This window comes from Odocoileus virginianus, chromosome 29, assembly GCF_023699985.2.
Source record: "Odocoileus virginianus isolate 20LAN1187 ecotype Illinois chromosome 29, Ovbor_1.2, whole genome shotgun sequence".
NCBI lineage: Eukaryota > Metazoa > Chordata > Mammalia > Artiodactyla > Cervidae > Odocoileus > Odocoileus virginianus.
Genome location: NC_069702.1, coordinates 37,751,350 through 37,772,328, shown reverse-complemented (window position 1 = coordinate 37,772,328; position 20,979 = coordinate 37,751,350). Strand labels below are relative to the sequence as shown.

The 20,979-nt window shown below is 33.1% G+C and overlaps 1 protein-coding gene across 33 annotated transcripts in view; it reads left to right on the top strand.

Moving 5' to 3' along the window:
- ADGRL3 (adhesion G protein-coupled receptor L3) overlaps positions 1-20,979 on the top strand; it is a 912,058-nt gene that overhangs the window by 219,509 nt on the left and 671,570 nt on the right. The window contains exon 3 of one of the 33 annotated variants that reach the window (XM_070458351.1): positions 3,151-3,243. The exons of the other annotated variants lie outside the window; for them this stretch is intronic. The gene's annotated coding sequence lies outside the window, so the exon portion shown is untranslated. The remainder of the gene's footprint in view (positions 1-3,150; positions 3,244-20,979) is intronic. 33 annotated transcript variants of the gene reach the window in all.

The window sequence follows — 20,979 nt, the reverse complement described above, 5'->3', positions numbered from 1 at the left end:
GGCACGTACTTTCTTACTATCATTATATTATATTTTATTCATCATAAATACGACTGAGATAAACATGTATAAATCCTTTGATACATAGTGATTATTTTTTGAATAGATTTTTAGTGGTAGAATTCTTTGACTTAATTTATGACTCTTTTTAAAACTTTTGATGTATATTAAAATTTCATTACAGAAACTCAACTTATCGAAATTCTCACCTTCTCCCTTAAATCATTTTCAGATGTTATTTTTTAAATATCTGATAGAAGACTGCAATTTAGGGAATATTGCACTAAAATAAAACCTATGTAAGGCATAAAATCATTTTCAATTAAAAGTATCTTTTCTTTTATTATTGTTACTAATTTCAATTTCTAATTTTCTATGTATGCATGTCACTTACTACTTAACACACTCATCACCCTAAACGTGAAACATTCATATTTCAGAACAGTGCTGAATACCTAAACCAAAAGTAAAAAAATAATGAGAAACAAAATTTAAAAACTTTGAGCATTTAAAATAATTATATATAGATCATGTGATTTATAGAACTTATAGAATATTGAGATTTGTCCCACTGAGGCTTCAACCCTCACTAATCAAAGACAATCAGTCACTAAGACTGGTCAGTTTTATCCTTTAAATACAGAGTCTTAAATGCAGAACTGTCACAAAGTCCCCAGTGTTGTCGCCTTAGACTCTAAATCTTTTTTATCCCTTACATGGGATATTGCAAATATTTCCCAGATAATTCTCCTGCCTCAGGTCACACAGTCCCTTACACTGCCTGCCTGATTTATGGCGTTGAAAATATTGCGATGGTTCAAAAAGACTGGTCATTTCTGCCTGAATTGGAGATATTATGTGGAGTATAGAGAGGACTGCTCTAGAATGTAAATATTTATAAGTTGGAGGGAATGGAATTTCTGCTTTGTGCCATAGCAAAAAACTAACAATAGTTTATTACTGACGATTTTTTTTTATTTTTTGCTGCAAAAGGATTTTTGAATAATTTTTAAATTGAGTATATACATTTAAAATGTTTTCCTACGTACATGTATTTCAAATTATGAAGTAATTTGAAAATACTGGAGGAATTTTATAAAATGTGTATACCCATGAAACTGACTGTTATTTGTCTGTCTTTATATCTATCTATATATCTGACTATGTATCTATTCTTATAGTATTTGTTTTGTTTTCTACATTCTATTCTGAGATTTAAGACTTGTATACAACTATGCTTTTATCACCATAAGTAGGATACAAAGTAGTTATAGCACCTTAAAGTTTCTCCTTGCTGCCCATTTTTAGTCATTTTCTGCCTGTGTGTCTAATCCATAGCAAACACTATTCTGTTCTTCATTCCTACATTTTTAGGTTTTTTAGAATACCATATAAACAAATCATACAATAGGCAGGCTTTTGAAACTGACTTCTTTCACTCATCATAATGCCTTTGAGATTCATCCTTGTTTTTGAGTATATCAACAATTCATATGTTCTTTATTGCTGGCAGTATTCCAATCTATAGATGACTCACAGTTCATTTATCCATCTGTTCCCTTGTTGAAGACATTTGTGTTGTTCATAGTTTTTGGTGAAATTAAAGTTCCTGTAAAAATTCATATGTGTGTGTGTGCATAAATTTTCATTTCTCCAGTATAAATACCTGAGAATTGCAGTGTTGTGTCATGGTAAGTGTGTATATTATTTTTTTTATTGTTTCTGTTGTGTATTTCAGGCTTATTTTCTTCCTGTTGCTATTTTATTTGTATCTTATGTGACATTGTTGTTATATAAATAGGTGCTATACAAAGATTTTAATCTTCAAGTACTAAGTTAAGCTATTATTTTTTTAATGCTAACTTCAAGACCTGCTTTTATTTATCTCTGAATTTAAATAGAAAAAATTATATCATCCAAGTGGAAAATGCTGCTTTCACGATATTTCCTTCCATAATATTTTTCACTTTTCTTTGGGAATATGTCTTGTTTCCTTTAAATTGATCCCCAAACAATTAACCATAGGAACTGCAGTTTAACTGTTTATCCACTAGGTACAATATTAGCTTGTATTCTCATTAAGCAAATTAGTTTTATTCTAACTAAAGCACTTTTTACATAGAAAAGATCCTCACTGAAAAAAAAAAACCCACAATATATTCTAATAAATTTGGTCATTTAGCATCCAAGACTTAAGAAGTGAAAATTTACAAAAACCACATATAAAAGTTTAGAAATACTAAAAACTAAATGTTAATCTGTTTATCAAGTATGAGGCATGAATAGAAATTGAAAGTCATCATAAAAAATCGTGTAAATGTAGCAGTCTATTATATTTCAGAGTAAAGTTTCCATATGTACCTAAGAGTCTCTGAATTTTACATATTTTAGAAATGTGGTTTCCATTAGGAACACCTCTGAATCAGGTTCTGTTCCCTCTAGGCTTGGTCTTGCCATTAACTTGCTATGAGACCCAGGGCACATCATACAATCTCTCTGGATTATAGTATTCTCCTTTGTCCAATTAGTGAGGGTAGTGCTAGATTATCCATAAAGGACCTTCTTGCTCTTAAAAAAAAAATAGGATGCTGCAATTCTGTAGTGATCTTGGGTCATTGAAAAAGTTAGTTTGTGTGTGTTTAATATACTTTGTCACAAGGCAAGGATATATACAGTATTTTGTAAAAGACTTAAAAAATATGTATAACTTTGAAAAACAGTTTTGGTACTTGGAAGAAATCCACTAACCATTCTAGGAACCTACTATTATCAAATCATTAATTTTCTTACTATTTTTCAAAAGTTAAGTAATTTAAAAAATTCTAGAATTTGTTTTATAGTAAGTATTTACTTGAGTAAATATAAATTGATAACCCCTTTTTTAGTACTATAGAGCTTTATTGAAAATAGTGTTTTATCATTTTTTCCAGAATTTGTATCAGTACAAATTTATTGAATTTGTTCAGTGCAGTTCAGTTCAGTCGCTCAGTTGTGTCCCCATGAATCACAGCATGCCAGGCCTCCCTGTCCATCACCAACTTCCGGAGTTTACTCAAACTTACCTCTCCTTATTATGAAACATAGACTTCATAATGATTTCTCAAATTTTATGAGAGTAAATATGAGTTGTTTTTTTTTTCTTTTTAACAGAATTTTCACTTATATAATCACAAGGAAAGGGAACTGATTAAAAACATCATCTTTGGTTACATTTACTTAATGCTGGGTAACTACTGCAAATAAGTAAGTAGTAGTAATGAGTAATATTTTTCAAATGCTGAAGAATGTCATTGTGAATCTTGAAGAGGAATAAAGGTTAAAACATTAAATTTGTTTTTAAAAAATGATTTAATGGGTATTATATCATTATATCCCAGATATTATATTAATATCTGGGATACTTAAAACCTCTGGTATGGTCTAGAGGGATTGTGTTGTCCTTGTCCTGACACAGAGAAAATCACAACTCTAGCAGGGGATAAAGGATCATGTAAAACTAGCTACATTATAATGTCCTAAATACTATAATAGAAACATGAGAAAAAGGACGTAATTAATTCTGAAGAAAAGGCCTTAGGAAAGCTTTGCAAATTGCTAGCGTATGGGAAGGATTTTACTTCCTGAGCACAGAGAATGGAGATTCTACAAGAACAGATACTCTTTAGAAAACACTGTATTCATTAGAAAATAGTGAATATGCTATTTGAGGGAATATAGTTTTCCTCGGTGATGGAATATTAGGTAAAGGTACCTGAGGAAATTTAAGGATAAGAGATCCTTTTGATATGATTACATATTAAGTAGAGAACTAATTTTATATCTATATTGTCTTTTTTTTTTTTTTTTTTAAGAACAACATCTCTTGGAAGTGTGAAAGTTGCATTAAAAGTGGGATATAACCATCAGAGAAGAAACATGAACTAGAGGGGTAGAACTGATAGCTACTGTCTTCTGTAAGCTGATCAGAAACACTAGTGTTTTCAGCATTGATGAATTCCAAGTGCTTAACTTCCTCCCCTGTATTTTTATATAAACGTTTGACATATATACCTTTAGAACATACTTAGTTGAGAAGGACTACAGTTTTTCTTCTTTAAAACATTATAAATTTTACACATAAATAAAAATTTCTTTCATATCTTTCCAATTCATCTCATGTACATTATATACATTTTGTTCTTGAGTCCTAAAATGTGTTAGTGGAGGAGAATTGAATTCTTTAAGAAAATAGAATAAAGCAATTGAATTTCTTGGTTTGGCTTAGTGTTGCCTTCAATGTTCTGAGAACAATAATACAATTAGATAAAATGTTTATCCACAAAATTTAATTCCTGGGGAGTAGCTTCTCAAATTGCCTCTTACAAGTGTAATGGAAGCAAGCAGTTGTTTGCTGGCTTTGTTGCCAAAAATTGTGAATGGCTAGATTTTTATAAAACGTGGTGGTAATGCATATATAATCATGTAAACTCTCCATTGTCAATTTGAATGAAGAAACTGAATTTTGTAGACAAACAGTTTTTGTTATATTGTCTCAGTGTTCTCAGCCATGAGTGGAGAAATCTTTGAATGTTATTAATTATTCCACAAATGAAGTTCTTAATAGAGTTCTTTTTCATTTCAATTTAATTTCATCCCTGATTAAATACACTGAATTAGTACTATTTTGGATTGTTATTTTATGGATAATCTAGTGATAAGTAGTTGAAAATAAAAGTTTGATATTTATTCTGGGAATGTGTAAATATCCAAAGAAAGCAAATGTTTCTTATCATTATACCTCTATCAATAAATATTGTAGCAGTTATTCCCTCCCATTAGCAGCTAATGATAACATAGATGAATATATTTTAATGGCATGAACTTCCTTATAATGACAAGGAATAAATTTAATATAAAACACTTTGGAAAACATTGATACAGAGGGGAATAGCCCAACTGTTCCTTTAGAAAGGATGACAGTGAAAGTTGCTCAGTCGTGTCCGACTCTTTGGGACCCCATGGACTATACAGTCCATGGAATTCTTCGGGCCAGAATACTGAAGTGGGTAGCGTTTCCCTCCTCCAGGGAATCTTCCCAACCCAGGGATCGAATCCAAGTCTCCCACATTCCTACATTACTGGAGGATTCTTTGCCAGCTGAGAGACAAAGGAAACCCTTAGAAAGGGTAGCCTGTTTTTTAATCCCATCTTTGAACTAATGCTAATAGGTCAACAAGGAATAATGAGCTAATGGAGTGTCCAACAAACTGTATTCATCGTAAATTGAAGACAACGTCTGAACTGAGATCATTTCCAAATTGCACTTACTATAGCCTTTGTTACCTAAAGGGTAAAGGATGTGTTTCTGAAGTGCTATTATGTGTGCTTTTACTCAAATGCTTGATACATTTCCTGTACATACATGATGCCCACTGATAAAATTCTTTTAACTTTAATTACAGCAGAAAATAAACTTCTAGCATAGTTTAAAGTAGTGAGATAATATTAGATTTTGTTATGATTATATGTATTCATCTTTAATACATTTAGAATGTAAACTCAAAGTTCTGGTCCATTTCTGCCATTAATGATGATAAAGTCTTAATTTTTATTTATGTATTTCTATCTTTCATAATGTCATAGATCAACAAAAATTGGGTACTCTGAAACATTTTAAAGAATGTATATATATTAAGTTACATTAAAACGCATTTCTTTTTCTTGCCATTTAAAAAATTTATTTAATTTTATTGAAGGATAGCTGCTTTACAGAATTTTGTTGTTTTATGTCAAACTTCAACATGAATCAATCATAGGTATACAAATATGCCCTCTCATTTGAACCTCCCTCTCAGCTACCTCCCCATCCCACCCCTCTGATGCAGAGCCCCTGTTTGAGTTTCCTGAGCCATACAGGAAATTACCATTGGTTATCTATTTTACATATGGTGATGTAAGTTTCCATGCTACTCTTTCCATACATCTCACCCTCTCCTCCCCTCTCCCCATGTCCATTAGTCTGTTCTCTATGTCTGTTTCTCCATTGTCACCCTGTAAATATATTGCTTTTGTTTTCAATTCCCTTACTCTAGGAGGTGGGTCATAGAGGATCTTGTTTGATCTTGTTCTGCCTATGTTTTTCTCTAAGAGTTGTATAGTTTCTGGTCTTACATTTAGGTCTTTAATCCACTTTGAGTTTATCTTTGTGTGTGGTGGTGGAAGTGTTCTAATTTCATTCTTTTATGAATAGTTATCCAGTTTTCCCAGCACCATTTATTGAAGAGGCTCTCTTTGCTCCATTGTATAATCTTGTCTTGTTTGTAAAAAATAAGGAACCCATAAGTGCATGGGTTTATTTCTGGGCTTTCCGTCTTGTTCCATTGGTTTATATTTCTGTTTTTATGCCAGTACCATATTGTCTTGATGACTGTAGCTTTGTAGGATAATCTAAAGTCAGGAAGGTTGAGTCCTCCAGCTCCATTATTCTTTCTCAAGACTGGTTTGGCTATTTGGGGTCTTTTGTGTTTCTATATGAATTGTGAAATTCTTTACTCTAGTTCTTTGGAAAATGCCATTGGTAATTTGATAGGGATCGCATTGAATCTGTAGATTGTATTTGGTAGTATAGTCATTTTCACGATATTGATTCTTCCTACCCAGGACCATGTAATGTCTCTCCGTCAGTTTATGTCATCTTTGATTTCTTTCATCAGTGTCTTATAATTTTCAGTGTACAGTTCTTTTGTCTTCTTAGGTAAGTTTATTCCTAGATATTTAGTTCTTTTTGTTGCAGTGGTGAATGGGATTGATTTGTTAATTTCTTTGATTTTTCATTGTTAGTAGATAGAAATGGAAGTGATTTCTGTGTATTGATTTTGTATCCTGCAACTTTGCTAAAGCCACTGATTAGCTCTAATAATTTTCTGATACTATCTTTAGGGTTTTCTATGTACAATATCATGGCATCTGCAAACAGTAAGAGCTTTACTTCTTTTCTAATATGAATTCCTTTTATTTCTTTCTCTTCTCTGATTGCTGTAGCTAGGAATTCCAGAACTATGTTGAATAATAGTGGCAAAAGAAGACACCCATGTCTTGTTCCTGACCTTAGGGAGAGTGCTTTCAGTTTTTCACCTTTGAGAATAAAGTTTGCCATAAGCTTATCATATATGGCCTTTACTATGTTGAAGTAAGTTCCTTCTGTGCCCATTTTTGAGAAATTTTAATCATAAATGGGTGCTGAAATTTGTCAGAGGTTTTTTCTGCATCTGTTGAGATTATCATATGGTTTTTGTCTTTCAATTTGTTAATATGGTGCATTACACTGTTTGATTTGTGTATATTGAAGAATCCTTGCATCCCTGGAATAAACCCAACTTATTCATGGCATATTAACTTTTTGATGTGTTGCTCAACTCTGTTTGCTAAAATTTTGTTGAAGATTTTTGAATCTATGTTCATCAGTGATATTTGCCTATAGTTTTCTTTTTTGTGTTGTCTTTGTCTGGTTTTGGTATCAGGGTGATGGTGGCCTCATAAAGTGAGTTTGGTAGTGTTCCTTCCACTGCAATTTTTTGGAAGAGTTTTAGAAGCATAGGCATTAGCTCTTCTCTAAATGTATGATAGAATTCACCTGTGAAGCCATCTGTTCCTGCACTTTTGTTTTTTGGGAGATTTTTGATCACAGCTTCAATTTCAGTGCTTGTGATTGGGTTGTTCATAATTTCTATGTCTTCATGGTTCATTCTTTGAAGATTGAACTTTTCTAACAATCTGTCTGTTTCTTCCAGGTTATCTATTATAGTGCCATATACTTGTTCGTAACGACCTCTTATAATCCTTTGTATTTGTGCATTTTCTGTTATAACCTCTCCTTTTTCATTTCTAATTTTGTTGATTTGATTCTTCTCTCATTTTTCCTTAATGAGTCTGGCTTAAGGTTTGTCAATTTTGCTTACCTTCTCAAAGAACCAGCTTTTAGTTTTAATAATCTTTACTGTTGTTTCTTTCATTTCCTTTCAATTTATTTCTACTTAGATCTTTATGATTTCTTTCCTTCTACTAATTTTGGGTGTTTTATTGTTCTTCTTTTTCCAGTTGTTTTAGGTATAAAGTTAGGTTGTCTATTCAATATTTTTCTTGTTTCTTGAGGTAGGATTGTATTGCTATAAACTTCTGTCTTAGAACTGCTTTGGCTGCATCCCATAGTTTTGAGTTGTCATGTTTTCATTGTCATTTGTTTCTAGACATTTTTTGATTTCCCTTTTGATTTCTTTAGTAACCTGTTGGGTATTTAGGAACATGTTGTTTAATTTCCATGTGTTTGTGTTTCTCACAGTTTTTTTCTTTTTTTCTTTCTTGTAATTGATATCTAGTCTCATAGCATTGTGGTCAGAGAAGATGCTTGATACTATTTCAATTTTCTTAAATTTACTGAGATTTGATTTGTGACCCAAGTTGTGGTCTATCCTGGAGAATGTTCCATGTGCACTTGAGACAAAGGTGTATTCTTCTGCATTTGACTGGAATGTCCTGAAGATGTCAATGAAATTCATCTCATTTAATGTATCATTTAAGACTTGTGTTTCCTTATTAATTTTCTGTTTTGATGATATATCCATTGGTGTGAGTGGGGTTTTAATGTCTCCTACTATTATTGTGTTACTGTCAATTTCTCCTCTTATGTCTGTTGGTGTTTGTCTTATGTATTGAGGTGCTCCTATGTTGAGTGCATAGATATTTATTTGTTATATCTTCCTCTTGGTTTGATCCCTTGATCATTATGTAGTGTCCTTCCTTATCTCTTGTAGTCTTTTTTAATTTAAGGTCTATTTTGTCTGATATGAGGATTGCTACTCCAGCTTTCTTTTGCTTCCCATTTCCATAGAATATATTTTTCCATCCTCTCACTTTCAGTCTATATGTGTCTTGGGGTCTGAAGTGGTTTTCTTATAGATAGTATATATGTGGGTCTTGTTTTTGTATCCATTCAACCAGTCTGTGTCTTTTGGTTGGAGCATTTAATCCATTTACATTTAAAGTAATTAATGATATATATGTTCCTATTTGCATCTTCTTAATTTTGAGGGGTTGATTTTGTAGGTCTTTTTTCTTCTCTTGTATTTCTTAACTATATAAGTCCCATTAACATTCGTTATAAAACTGGTTTGGTGATACTGAGTTCTCTTAACTTCTGCTTATCTGAATAGCTTTTTATTTCTCCATCAATTTTGAGTGAGATACTTGCTGGGTACAGTAATCTTGGTTGTAGATTTTTCCCTTTTAGTACTTTAAATATTTCCTGCCATTCACTTCTTGCCTGCAGAGTTTCTGCTGAAAGATCAGCTGTTAAGTGTATGGAGTTTCCCCTGTATGTTACTTGTTGCTTCTCTTTTGCTGCATTTAATATCTTTCTTTGTGTTTAGTCTTTGTTAGTTTGATTAGTATGTGTCTTGGTGTGTTTCTCCTTGGATTTGTACTGTATGGGACACTTTGTGCCTCTTCGACTTGATTGACTATCTCCTTTCGCATGTTGGGAAAATTTTCAATTATAATCTCTTCAAAAATTTTCTCATACCCTTTCTTTTTCTCTTCTTTTTCTGGGACCTTTATACTTCAAATGTTGGTACATTTGATGTTGTCCCAGAGGTCTCTGAGACTATCCTCAGTTCTTTTTACTCTCTTTTCTTTATTCTGCTCTTCAGAAGTTATTGCCACTATTTCATCTTCCAGCTCACTGATTGTTCTCCTTCAGATATTCTGCTATTAATTCCTTCTAAGTATTTTTAATTTCAATAATTGTGTTGTTTGTCTCTGTTTGTTGATTCTTTACATCTTCTAGATCTTTGTTAATTGATTCTTGCATTTTCTCCACTTTGTTTTCAAAGTTTTTGATCATCTTTGCTATCATTATTTTGAATTCTTTTTCAGGTAGTTTGCCTATTTTCTGTTCATTTATTTGAATTTCTGTGTTTCTAGTTTGTTCCTTCATTTGTGTAGTATTTCTCTACTTTTTTCACTTTTTGTTATTTTTTAACTTATTGTGTTTGAGGTCTCCTTTTCCCAGGTTTTAAGGAAAGTTGAATTCTTTCCTGGAAGAAGGTTGAATTCTTTCTTTCTCTTAGTTTCTGTCCTCCCAATGTTCATCCAGTGGTTTGTGTAAGCTTTGAATACGGTAGGGATTCCCTGTTGGCTCAGATGGTAAAGCATCTGCCTATAATGCAGGAGACCTGGGTTCGATTCCTGGGTTGGGAAGATCCCCTGGAGAAGGAAATGGCAACCCACTCCAGTATTCTTGCCTGGAAAATCGCAAAGAGTTGGATACGACTGAGCGACTTCCCTTTGAAAAGGGTGAGATTTGTGCTGAGTTCTTGTTTGTTTTTCCTCTGATGGGCAAGGCTGAGTGAGGTGGTAATCCTGTCTGCTGGTGATTGGGTTTGCATTTTTGTTTTGTTTGTTGTTTAGCTGAGGCGTCCTGCACAGGGTGCTACTGTTGGGTGATGCTGGGTCTTGTATTCAAGTGGTTTCATTTGTGTGAGTTCTCACTATTTCTTATGCCCTAGGGTTAGTTCTCTAGTAGTCTAGGGTCTTGGAGTCAGTGCTCCCACTGCAGAGGCTCAGGGCTTGTTCTCTTTTCTGTTTTCCAGTCTGTCTTGGACTCAGCCAGTGAGGCATGAAAGATTCCCAGTGAACAAATTAAAGGCAGTTACTTTCTCATCAGTGTCAAGGGCCCCTCCGTTCTGTCCCTCCCTGTAAGTTCTAGATCTCTGGCTCATTACAAAAGATTAATCTCAGTAACAGCCACATGGGAGAGTTGCAGTGGAGAAGGTCTGAGAGGAGATGACTCTTTCCAGGGTGCAGTTGTCCCCAAATCTCCCCGTGGTCACCTGAAACACATTTTTAATATTAATCTCAGAAGAGGGATTTTTGACATATATGAAAATTATTGCCATCATGACTCATTTGAACTGAATTTTTGAGTAGTTTATCATCTGAAAGACTGTGGTCTCTGACAGCATATTGTGTAGTATAGGTAAAAATAAAGAATAGCCAAGACACTTTGGCTTTCCCAGACACTGTGTTTTCTGTAATATTCAAGTTTAACTCTTCTAAGAAGAAAATTGTATTTGTTGTTTTATGAATGTGTAATGTAGTTACTATAAATTTATTCTAAACCTAGATTTTTTCCAGATAAGAAATTAGCTTTTAAAGTGACATGACAGCATGTATTTGTACCTTGCTTTAGTATTTCTGATGCTTTTCACATTCAAATTCATATCACTGAGAATCTATTATTTTCCAGATCCTAGGAAACATATTTAATGAAATTTCTAGTAACTCATTGACCTAGTAAAGACAAGATTGTCACTCTAGACATTGCAAGGAATGGAAATTTGATTTAGTAGAATAACATTTGATATTTCATAATTAGTTTCCAATATAATAAAATTACATTAAAACTATAAAATAATACATAGAAACAACAATACATTTGCCAGCATTGTTATTTATTATTATATTAAAAATTAATCAAATCATTACATCATCATTCACCAATTATTACAAAATTATATAAAGTTAGGATTTCTAAGCAATGAACTTTTTCTTTGTTGCATGTTGATATAGCTTATTGTTTTTCTCCCATGACAAAGTCTTCTTGTTCTCACGGAACTTTCTCAATTTTAAATTTTAATGGTTTTACAAGATCAGTTAAGGAATAGAATCAATGTGACTGAAGCAGAATTCCCCTTCATTTCTGTGATCTGGCCAGCATTAAAAACCAAATAGTAAGAAAGATACCCAAAAGAGAAATGGGGCAAATGTGGGGATATGAAAATATGAATGTACATTTTGCCTTTTATAACTCATTTAGGTACTGTTTTAATCCTCCAGAGAATTTTTAGTTTCATAGTATCTTCCTACCTCTTAATTCCTAGTTAATTCCAATGTTGCCTATCTTCATCAACTTTTCTTTCCTTTTTTACATCACAAAGTTGAATGCCAGTGTTTCTAAGATGTTCCTTGAGACTAGTCCTGTTCTATTCGTTATGTTTTATGAGTGCCACATGTGAGTACTATCTTTAGAAAAATCAAGTAACTGCAGGAGTTTCTAATCTGGAGTAAAAAAAAAAAATTAAAAATGGTAAATGGTTTTTTCAAGGTCCAGAGAAGTATACTGAATTTCTTATCTCTTAAGAATCATTTCTTTAAAGAAGAAATTTTAAAGTATAAAGATTCAACTTCTCTGTATTGTACTCCAAAGATATTTTGAGTGTATATTTGTAGAAACAGAATGGATGAGTAATAAATCGTTCACTGGAGAACAATACTAAACCATATTTTGAACAGGTAAATAAATCTGAAACTGTTGAAAGCTCTAGAGTGAATCATTTTTCATCGTATTTTAGAAAACTTTATCACACCCAGCAGGTTAGACTCTGAGTGATGAAATAATAAAGTGATATTAGTTTTGATATATTTATTTTGCCTTGAGCAAAAAATTCAATGAACAACATTTCACTGAAACTATAATCCTGAAAATTTGTCAGTGCTCTTTGTGAAATGTCTAAAAATTAAAATTAAGTAAGTAGTTGAATGTGATAAAGTAATTAATTAAATAAGAAATCATCCTTTGTAGAGCTGAAATTCCATATAAAATTTGGGATTTTAATTTTGGATTTTGATCGACTGAAAATACACATTTAAGCAGACCTTTCATTAGATATCAGAAGGTGAGAATTTTTAGCCTCTGTAAATGTATTGATGGTGAATAGCATCACAGTTCAACTTGAGCCATATTTTTTTTTTCACTGAGATAAGTTACCTCTTTTCTTGTCTATTAGCATTTAAAGCATGACAAAGAATTTCGTATTTAAAGTCATCATCTGAACTTGGTTAGCAAGTTCAATTCATGATAAGTCTATCTATCAACTTTACTCTGATTCAGTTAATACCTGGGAAAATGGTATCTCCTTTTCTATCTTCCCTGACTTCCCTCGGTTTGTTGACCACTCCACCTTTTTGGCTTTCTCTGTACTTTTGCCCTCTGACACCATATATGGAGCCGGTGGTACTAAACACTTTCTTTAAAAACATGTTTGACTTTATTGGTATATTTCTGAAATATGAACCAACATATTCAAAGGATCTGTCAAAATCTAATATTTAGTTAAAAAGTGAATCAGATCTAATGTCTAGAACATTTAAATAAAGGAATGTTCTCTTTTTTTCCTTTTCTCCTTCCTCTTCTCTTTTGCATTGTGTTTTTCTCCTTTCATAACTGTCTCCCTAACAAACACTGACACATGCATATACACACCCAATGCTTTTTTACCCCTTTATTCTTTCTTACAGTAAAGAAAAAAATAATGTACACTAGGGTTACTTGAATTTATTCACATATTCTAATTAAAAATAACAGTACTGAATGGACCATTTATAGGACAGGACAATTCCTTACTTGTAAGTAGAAAGTATATGGAAATAGAAATTGTCCACAGAATTGAGCATTACTAAAATTACTCTTATTCAAATGTCAACAGGATATTTGACATGAAAGATTCTTAGTTAAGTTAGTATTCTGTTCATCATTAATTTATAAATAACATGAAGTGGACTGTGTGAAGCTCTCAGGAACAGAGATGATTTTTTTTGTATGTTTCACAATAGAAATTAAGATTATTTAGAAAAGGGCACTGGTGACTAGTTTGACATTGACTTTAAAAGTGTGTTTTCATGGCTAAAGATTTAATCTTTAAAGCAGTTTATTTTCCATATGAAATCTAATTTTAAATGATATAGATCATATATTAGATAATAATTTATAGCAGAATTATTAATTCATTCTTGTTTCAGCTTTTTGGCTAATTTGAATAAGTTTCAAGATCTATTTTACAAATACTATATATACTTTACATTTTTAAAGTTTAAAGTTTTTAGGTTTGTAAGCAAGAGTAGAAAAAGGTATCAATTAATAATAAGATATTTAACTCTTCATAGTGAATAAAAATGCTAAATGAGAATTTAAAACTACTAGTACTGGTTCTTTCACTGTACATATTAAAGATTGGGTTTCACTTCTATAGACTTGAGTTTCTGCTGTAAATTTGAGAGCACTGAACTTAATGATTGAGATATCTTTCTTTTGTTAAATGTTTAATATTTAAATTTTCCTTTGTGCTCTACAAACTTAAACTCTTCCCTTTGGGATTTTAGAAGTGAGAAGAATGTCATTTATGTTTGCTCTTATATATGATAAAATAGACAAAAACTTCAGTCAGGATGACAGGGTATAATTTCCAAATTTAAAATGTTGTGTTGACAAATGCAGTAAATTTATACTTAGTTATAAGTAGAGGCAGTGAGTAGCAGGGCACATGATAAGTGCAAGTATGCTCCTGAGATTATATAATTTTCTATAAATCAAAATAATCAAGAAAGCATATATTTAATGGAATACAGATAATTTATCAGCTTCTATTAGAGTATTTATTTTAAAAAATGAAAAGGGAAAATATCTAGGTGAATTTTTAAATCTCAGTTAAATAGAAAAATTTTGCATATATAGTATCTTAATGATTAACATATCTGGAAGGATAAATTCCATGTTGAAAGTAATGTAATAATGATAGAAATGAGTATTATTTTTATAAAAAGCTTTTGCTCCAGTGAAAGTCAAATGAAATATACAGTATAAGAAGAAATATGATATATATATATTTTTCTTTTTTTTATAGAGGAGACTAGAAAGACAACTAGAAATGATTCCTGTTTAAACCTGGCATTTAGTAAAAGAAGACCATCACTATATATTGTCTATGAGATTCCTTGTGAATAACTGGCAATGTGAGGCTATAGTAGTCAGAGCTCTTTATTCCTTCCAAACCAGTTATTGTGCTGCTAATTAGAATTGGATATTGCTGGTAGTGGAAATGAGGGAGACTATCAATGTTACTTTGTGTTAAATTTTAATCACACAAGTTAGGACATTCAGAATTATGGTTTCCTTGGTAACCGCAACACTAAGCCCTGTGTGAAGGCATTACAGTGGGGGTCTTTGATTAAAAGAAAGTAAACCAGAAGTGAAACAAAATGCTCCATATGTGCAGCTAAAGTTACCAAAAAAGAAGAAAAAAAGTTCAGCTCCCTTGTCCTTCATTATATTTGTTTAATAGTATGTCACGTGCCTGTGCAGTGCACTGAAAGGTCTGTTGTAATTCTCATGTGGATGCTGTGTTTTCATTAGGTTTCAAATGATTATTTTTATAGAAGCTTTTGCATTTTTAAAATTTATTCAATTTATGGTTTTCATTTTTAACATCTGCAGAATCTGACCCTGGAGAAATCGTGATAATTCATGTGGAAGGTAATTTATTTTTTCAGTGAAAAATATTTATAAAATGTGTTGATAAAATTATGTGTTGTGGGCTAGTCGCTCAGTCATGTTCGACTGTTTGTGACCACATGGACTGTAGCCCACCAAGCTCCTCTGCCAATGGGGTTTTCCAGACAAGAATATTGGAGTGGGTTGCCATTTCCTTCTCCAGGGGATCTTCCCAACACACGGACTGAACCCAGGTCTCCCACACTGCAGGCAGATTCTTTACTGTGTGAGCCACCTGCACTTTTGCTTATAAGGTTTTTATTTATTTTTTTAATACTTAGGTTAACAGCTATTTCAAGTTCCGTTTTTAGTAAGTTATGTTTTACCATCAAAGTGGAAAGAGTCCCAAGGAAGAAACAAGATTGACTAATTAAAGGCATAGAAGATCATTGGACCCATAAAGAGAATGTCCTGGTGGTCTAATAGTTAGTAATCTGGACCTTCACTTACAAGGGCTTGGGTTCAATTCCTGGCCAGAGAACTAAGAATTCCTGCAAGCCAGGAATTGCAGCCTAAACAAAAACCCACAAAACAGTGAACCCATAAAGAGATTGGTGTAGTTAAAAAGTAGTTGAAGACACCGATCACTATAGATAAAATCTATTTAAAGAAGAATTTATTTTTGAATACATTCTGGTCAAGAATGGGGATAGTAATCACTAAACCATTGCATCACATTCCTGTCTCATTTTTACAGAATATAATATTTAGCATATCCTGGAAAACAGATGTGTTTCATAGTTAAATAAAAATGCACATATATGTATAAGCATGACAGTGCAATGTTTGTGCTGTAAAAACAGGGGAGATGTACTCTGATGAGGATTTTTTCCCTTTACTGTAGTGATTTATTGAGCATCTATTATAGGGTTAATTATGCTAGATTTGTCATTATTGAAATTTAAGTGCTTTAAGAAACAAATGATCTGGTGACATTTTTGACAAGAATAAGTAAAAATAAGAAAAATATTTTTCTACATTTTCATCTCTAAATATAAACCATGCTAATCATCCTATTACTTCCTATAAATATCTCAAAATATAGGCTATAGCATATATTCAAATCAGTAGCATAGATAAAATACTTTTCTATGAATACCTAATCTTGGAAGAAATGTCAGTGGATCAGACTTTGGCACATTGTTATACAGTTAGTCTGTTGCAGATATCAGCAAGCTTTTTCTATAAAGGGCCAGATAGTAAAGATTTAAGTTTTTGCCTGACATATGGTGTCTGTCCTGACTTCTGAGCTCTCCTTTCATAGTGCAATGGCACCTGCAGTCAATATGCTAAAAAATAAGCATAGCTGTGCTATCATAAAATTAAGTAGATGACATTTGAGGTTCATCTAATTTTCAGAAGATGAAATCTTCTTCTTTTAACTACTCTAAAATATATAAAGTAAATCTGAGTGTGTGAGATGTACAAAAACAGGAAACTTGGCAGGTTAGTCTTGTGGGCTATAGTTTGCCAAACCCTGGTCGTTTTTACTTTCTGATTTTTGTTTTATTTTTATATTTGGATAGGGTTTGTTTCTGGTTTATTGAAATACAAATATAATTTAAATACAAATATAATATCTACCAGCATGACAAAAATTAGTACTTAAAACACTGGACACTTATGTATTCAAAATTGCTTATTGAAATTCTACATCAGTTTCTGTTGATGATGTGAATATTTTTATGATACATTCTATTTTGAAACAATGGTAATATCATCTAGATATATTTAATAGTATCCCAAAATAGCATGTTTTTTCCCCCACATATGATGTTTAATCAAGGTAAGAGCTAGGCAGATATTTGGGTAGGTGGGAATCAAAATGTGAATGAAGTGATTGGAGAAGGTAGTGTATACATATAGGTGCAATGTGCATTGCAACCCAGAATTAAGCAGATGAATACATATATTTGGTAGGTGGAGATATTTGGGTAGGTGGAGATCAAAATGTGAATGAAGTGATTGGAGAAGGTAGTGTATACATATAGGTGCAATGTGCATTGCAACCCAGAATTAAGCAGATGAATACATATAGGCCTCCCCATGTAGATTGTTGCTGCTGTAAAATTTATGGAATGATACACTAGAATCTGTGTTTCTGGCGTGTGTCTGGCTGCCCACAGATGGAAGAGAGTGTAGACACTAGTCAGGTATGTCATGCTTCTTTTTTGAACGTCTGATAAGTCTCAATGTTTTTTTTTCCCTACAGCAGAGTGAACAAAGGCTGGCAAATGCCAGAAAGTTACATTAAATGCTGTTCTTTCTCTGAAAAAAAAAAAAAAATACATTTAGAGGAAAGGCTCTTGGTTTTCCTATGTTTTATTTTTCATTTATTCAATCATTCAACACATCTTTTTAGTTACCTACTCTATTAGTTGTAGTTACCTACTCTATTAGCCTTACAAATAGTTGTGAAAAAAAGAGAAGCAAAAGGCAAAGGAGAAAAGGAAAGGTATACCTATTTGAATGCAGAGTTCCAAAGAATAGCAAGGAGAGATAAGAAAGCCTTTCTCAGTGATCAATGCAAAGAAATAGAGGAGAACAATAGAATGGGAAGGACTAGAGATCTCTTCAAGAAAATTAGAGATACCCAGGGAAAGTTATCATACGAAGAGGGGCACAATGAAGGACAGAAATTGTATATACCTAACAGAAGCAGAAGATATTAAGGCTAGGTGGCAAGAATACACAGAAGAACTATACAAAAAAGATCTTCATGACCCAGATAACCACAATGGTGTGATCACTCACCTAGAGTCAGACATCCTGGAATGCAAAGTCAAGTGGGCCTTAGGAGACATAACTAGAAAAAAAGCTAGCAGAGGTGATAGAATTCCAGTTGAGCTATTTCATATCCTAACAAATGATGCTGTGAACGTGCTGCACTCAGTATGCCAGCAAATTTGGAGAACTCAGCAGTGGCCATAGGACTGGAAAAAGTCAGTTTTCATTCCAATCCCTTAGAAAGGCAATGCCAAATAATGTTCCAACTACCGCACAATTGCACTCATCTTACACGCTAGCAAAGTAATACTGACAATTCTCCAAGCCAGCCCTCAACAGCACATGAACCATGAACTTCCAGATGTTCAAGCTGGATTTAGGCAAAGCAGAGGAACCAGAGATCAAATTGCCAACATCTGCTGGATCATCAAAAAAGCAAGAGAGTTCTAGAATATTTCTGTTTTATTGATTACGCCAAAGCCTTTGACTGAGTGATTTACAACTAACTTTGGAAAATTCTTAAAGAAATAGGAACACCAGATCACTTTACCTGCCTCCTGAGAAATCTGTATGCAGGTCAAGAAGCAACAGTTAAAACTGGACATGGAACAACAGACTGGTTACAAATCGGGAAAGAAATACATCAAAGCTGTATATTGTCACCCTGCTTATTTAACTTATGTGCAGAGTACATTATGAGAAACGTTGGACTGGATGAAGCACAAGCTAGAATTACAATTGTCAGGAAAAATATCAATAACCTCAGATTTGTAGATAACACCATCCTTATGGCAGAAAGAGAAGAAGAACTAAAGAGTCTCTTGATGAAATAGAAAGAGAAGAGTGAAAAAGTTGGCTTAAAACTCAATATTCAGAAAACTAAGATCATGGCATCTGGTCCCATTACTTCATGGTAAATAAATGGGGAGACAATGGAAATAGTAATAGTTTATAGAGTTTATTTTTTTGGGCTCCAGATCACTGCAGATGGTGACTCTAGATATGAAATTAAAAGACATTTTCTCCTTGGAAGAAAAGTTATGACCATCCTAGACAGCATATTAGAAAGCATAAACATTACTTTGCCAACAAAACTCCATCCAGTCAAAGCTATGATTTTTCCAGTAGTCATATATGGATGTGAGAATTGGACTAGAAAGAAAGCTAAGCACCGAATAATTGATGCTTTTGAACTGTGGTGTTGGAGAAGACTCTTGAGAGTCCCTTGGACTGCAAGGAGATCCAACTTGTCCATCATAAAGGAAATCAGTCTTGAATATTCATTGGAAGAACTGATGCTGAAGTTGAATCTCCAATCCTTTGGCAACCTGTTGTGAAGAACTGACTCATTTGGAAAAGACCCTGATGCTGGGAAGGATTGAAGGCGGGAAGAGAAGGGGATGAGAGACGATGAGATGGTTGGATGGAGTCACCGACTCAATGGACATGAGTTTGAGTAAGCTCCAGAAGTTGGTGATGGACAGGATGGCCTGGCGTGCTGCAGTCCATGGGTTGGCAAATAGTCAGACATGATTGAGAGGCTGAACTGAACTGAACTTTATTAGCTGACTCTAGCTGCTGTAAGAAAATATCATCGTCTGGGTGGGCTACACAGCAGCCGTGCTATTTGTTCACAGTGTTGGAGGCTGGAACTCCCATCTCCCAGGGCCTGCCTGTTTGGTTTCTGCTGTGTGCGTCTCCCTGGCTTCTAGGTGGCTGCCCTCTCACTGTCCTCACCTGATCTTTCTCCATGTGTGTTCCTGGAATGAGAGCGGGGAGGGCTCCCAGGCACCCTTTATAGTTACAGTTGTCCTATCAGATCACAGCCTCATCCTCATGTTCACCTTCATTGTTTTTGGAGGCCCCATATCCACATCCTATCATATATGATTTTTTAAAGGGGACAGCTTATACCATAACAACTACCCTGTGCCTGGCTCTGTTACAGTTGATGTGTTTATATTAATTAGCAGGTTCAGTGCCATGGTGTTTATAGTCTATTGGCAGAGAGAGAGATCACTCAAGTAGTTTCACTAATTGCCATGTAATAGAAAGGGAAGTAACTTCTCTAAGGAAAAAACTCTATTTTGAGATCATTATAATAATAAAGAGTGTGTGTGTGTGTGTGTGTGTGTGTATATATATGTATATGTATATATAATAAAAATCCTAACCTAGATAGGTTCAGAAAAGGTCTCCTTGAGGACTGAAGAGGATGCTTCTAAAGAAAGAAAGCAGCTTGTGAAAAATAAAATAAAAAATCCTTGTCACAGTGGGGAGCACACTCTTGTAGTCATTCCTGTTCAGTTACTATGGGGAATAGGACCTTGCTTTTTTCTGATTGTAGCTTAACTTTTGATCTGTAGGGAAAAAAAAAAAAGTCCATAGTCTGAAAATATTTAGTTACATTTGAAACAAATTGTCTGAAGAAATTTAGGATCACACATTTGATATTTGTTTATCTTGGCTTTAATGCTCATTAACAGAGGATGCCTCAACTAGATGTTGCTGCTACGAAATAAAACATTCTTTCAATCGATCACTATTTTTTTATTATCATTTGGAAGGAAATATAAAAATCCTGATAGTGTATATAAGTAGTTTAGTCTAAGCTGATATCGTATTTTCTTTTTTCCTTTGGAAAAAAAAGAAAAAAAAAAGTTTGGTTAATATTAGTCAAAGGGAAAATATATTATTATTTTAAAAATTCAAGTCAATTGATATTTTTTACCAAAATATCAAAATCATTAGATAATATCTTAGATAAAAACCTTTCATTTTTTTTTTCAGAATTCTAGTGTGTTAGTAGTCCTAATATTTCAAGAGAATATAAAATAATTGAAATGTTCATGAGAATAACATAGAAAGTGATGATAAATACATATACCAAC